This window comes from Amblyomma americanum, chromosome 2, assembly GCF_052857255.1.
Source record: "Amblyomma americanum isolate KBUSLIRL-KWMA chromosome 2, ASM5285725v1, whole genome shotgun sequence".
NCBI lineage: Eukaryota > Metazoa > Arthropoda > Arachnida > Ixodida > Ixodidae > Amblyomma > Amblyomma americanum.
Genome location: NC_135498.1, coordinates 127,149,725 through 127,152,446, shown reverse-complemented (window position 1 = coordinate 127,152,446; position 2,722 = coordinate 127,149,725). Strand labels below are relative to the sequence as shown.

Below are 2,722 nucleotides of genomic sequence, written 5' to 3'. Positions count from 1 at the left end.
CCCAAACTAGGGACCTCCACCTAGTGCTTGTAAGGATCGGTCCACTACGGCCTGATCTATATATACCTCCTGTCCCTTCCTAATAAATGTTTTCACCAACGCCACCTCCAGTTTTTTCCTGCTATAAAACTTAAGCTACGACCTACAGTTCCTGTACAAGCGCAAGCGAGTTTCTCGTCGAACCACTTTCAACAAACTTGGATTTCCAGGTGGCAAACAATAGCGACAGATGCAGAGTATACAGTGAACTCAACTGCGGTTGACAAAAGCCAGTGAACGCCATTATTGCCAGACATTCAATGTCTGCAGAAATTCCTGCACCAGTCGTGGTCCCGACAATGCGCTCGCTGGCTGGGCATAAAATGCTTGAAGACAAATATGAAGAAGATTAACGAAATCTCGAAATCTGTTTGCGTGCAATTCAAACGCCTCTATTCACATTGTGCAACGAGCTGTTATCAGCAGTTCTTGGAAAGGAGCGTTTAGCGTTCTCAACCGCGTCACACTGGCAGGCCTCACCACCATCGCCCTAGCCCTTGCACATTCGGACGCCCAATACATCTTCAGCGACTCCAAAACAGCTCTGTCCAACTTTGCCAGGGGCAGGATTCACGCCCCTGCCTGGCAATTGTTGAACACCCCTACCCAAAATTTACCGCGCAGGGTAGAGCTTCAGTGGGTGCCGGCTCACTCTGGAAACCATGGAAACGAGGCTACCGATAAATTGGCCCGAGGTCTGATTTGCCGGGCTCAGGACAGTCTCGATACAGGATTCTCGAGGGAGCGGGCGCACACATTTGCGGAGCTCACGCAAATACCCCGTTTGGACCGTCGGACTTACCCTCCTCCCCACCCCTCTCTTACGCACTCCCAACAGATCCTCTTCAGACGCCTCCAGACCCGCTCTCTGTTATCCCCTCAGCTTTTATCCCACTATTGCGGCACATCCCCTGCATGCTCCCTATGTGGTGACCGCCACGCCACACTCTCCCATATCCTTTTCGGCTGCCCTGCTGACCCTCCCCCGCGGGGACAGCACGCCATCTCGAGCTGGGAGGACTGGGAGGTCCTGCTTATGTCTGCAGACCCGACATCGCAGCTTGCTGCGGTGACACGGGCTGCCGACGTCATGTCCCGGCATGACCTACTTGACGCAGTGCGGGACCGCGCAGTGGCCCAGGGACCCATTTGGGTCTAAAACTCACTTGCTGAATGAAGTTTTTCTGTCTGTCTGTCTTTCCCGTAATTCTAGCAAACTGCCTCATTTCTAGAAAACTGCCCGTATGCCATCGTTGCCCACCGACTACGGAAATTTGCAGCAATAACATTTTAAAAATATTGGTGCAAAATTAAAACTAATTTTAAACTTAAAAAAACAACGTCTTCGTGGAGGAGCCGGGGGTCGAACCCGGGACTTCTCGCATGCAAAGCAAGCGCTCTACCTCTGAGCTACACCCCCGATGGAAAGAAGGAATTATAATAGCAATATATGCTTAAAAGCCCGCGTTCGACGGCTCCGCATCGTGGACTTCCTGCCGTTCCTTAGCCCTTTCCGGGGAGTCAACGGAGAACGCTACCACGGGCTACGGCCAGGGGTATATCCAGCGCTTTTGGCAGCCATCCGGGTGGTGTTCCCAACGCCAACAACACCGGCATCACCTCCACGGGCGCTTCGACCAGGAGCTTATACGACGAAGCCAGCGACGCCGCCAGCGACGCCAGCCCAAGCACGTCGAACGCCGCCTCGACGCCGGCTACTGGATCCATACAATGCCGCAGCAGCACCGAACCAACCGTGAGCACGAACGGTGAGCACTTACAGCAGAACGTTAGTAGAAGACGCTGTTAGCAGTGTTCCCGGGTCGTGTGCATTTATAGACTTTGTGTGTAGTGTTAGTTTTGTTAGTTTTGTGTGCTAGTGTGTGTGTAATATAGGGCGGATTAAATGTGCGTCTGGGTGGGTACACCTGTCGCCTAGTCCATTCTTTCGTTCCGAGTGTTCTCCGGGGAGATCCGTGACAAAGATGAGTGGCGAATCTGTGCCTGGATTCATTTCCTTTTTCTTTTTGCTTTGCCTCGGATTTTTCCGATCTCTCGACCGCAGAAATAATGAATTTGGCAAAAACGTTAGAACTGGCGCTAAATCTATGGTTAAGCAAGGAAGAAGCGATGTGTCTCTATGAGAAGGAGGCAGAGACGAAGAAAGAGCAGGCAGATGGGCAGAGAGGGGAAAGGGCGCAAGCACGCGCAGACGCTCGCGATGCAGAAGGGCGCGAAGAGAAAAGAGCTCGCGAAGCAGAAGAGCGCGAGGCGAAAAGAGCTCGCGAGGCAGAAGTACAAGAGAAAAGAAGGATAGAACGGGAGAAGGAGTTTATTTTGTGGAAACAGGCGAATGTCGAGGGAGGATATGAGGAGATCACGGACAATGATCAGCGTTCCTTAGCGGGCACAGAATCTCCTAGACTGGCCAGAGTTTGCCCAAGAAAGCTGATGGCTCGTTTCGATGACAAAAAAGATGATCTGAACGCATATCTGCAACGATTCCAGCGGATAGGTTTGGGGCAAGGCTGGGAGCGCAGTGAATGTGCCACGGCATTGAGCATGTTTTTAGTCGGAGAAGCGCTGAATGTGTTTGAAAGGATGCCTGCTGCTGATTCCATTGACTATGAGAAAGTTAGAAAGGCGCTCATAAAAAAATTCAGGCTTACGGCAGAGGGTTTTC

The 2,722-nt window shown here is 51.9% G+C and overlaps 1 non-coding gene across 1 annotated transcript; it reads right to left on the bottom strand.

Annotated features, from left to right (window-relative positions):
* Nucleotides 1-1,387: 1,387 nt before the first annotated feature.
* TRNAA-UGC (transfer RNA alanine (anticodon UGC)) lies at nt 1,388-1,459 on the bottom strand. The gene has a single exon. It is a non-coding gene; the product is annotated as a tRNA-Ala (tRNA).
* Between the last annotated feature and the right edge of the window lie 1,263 nt (nt 1,460-2,722).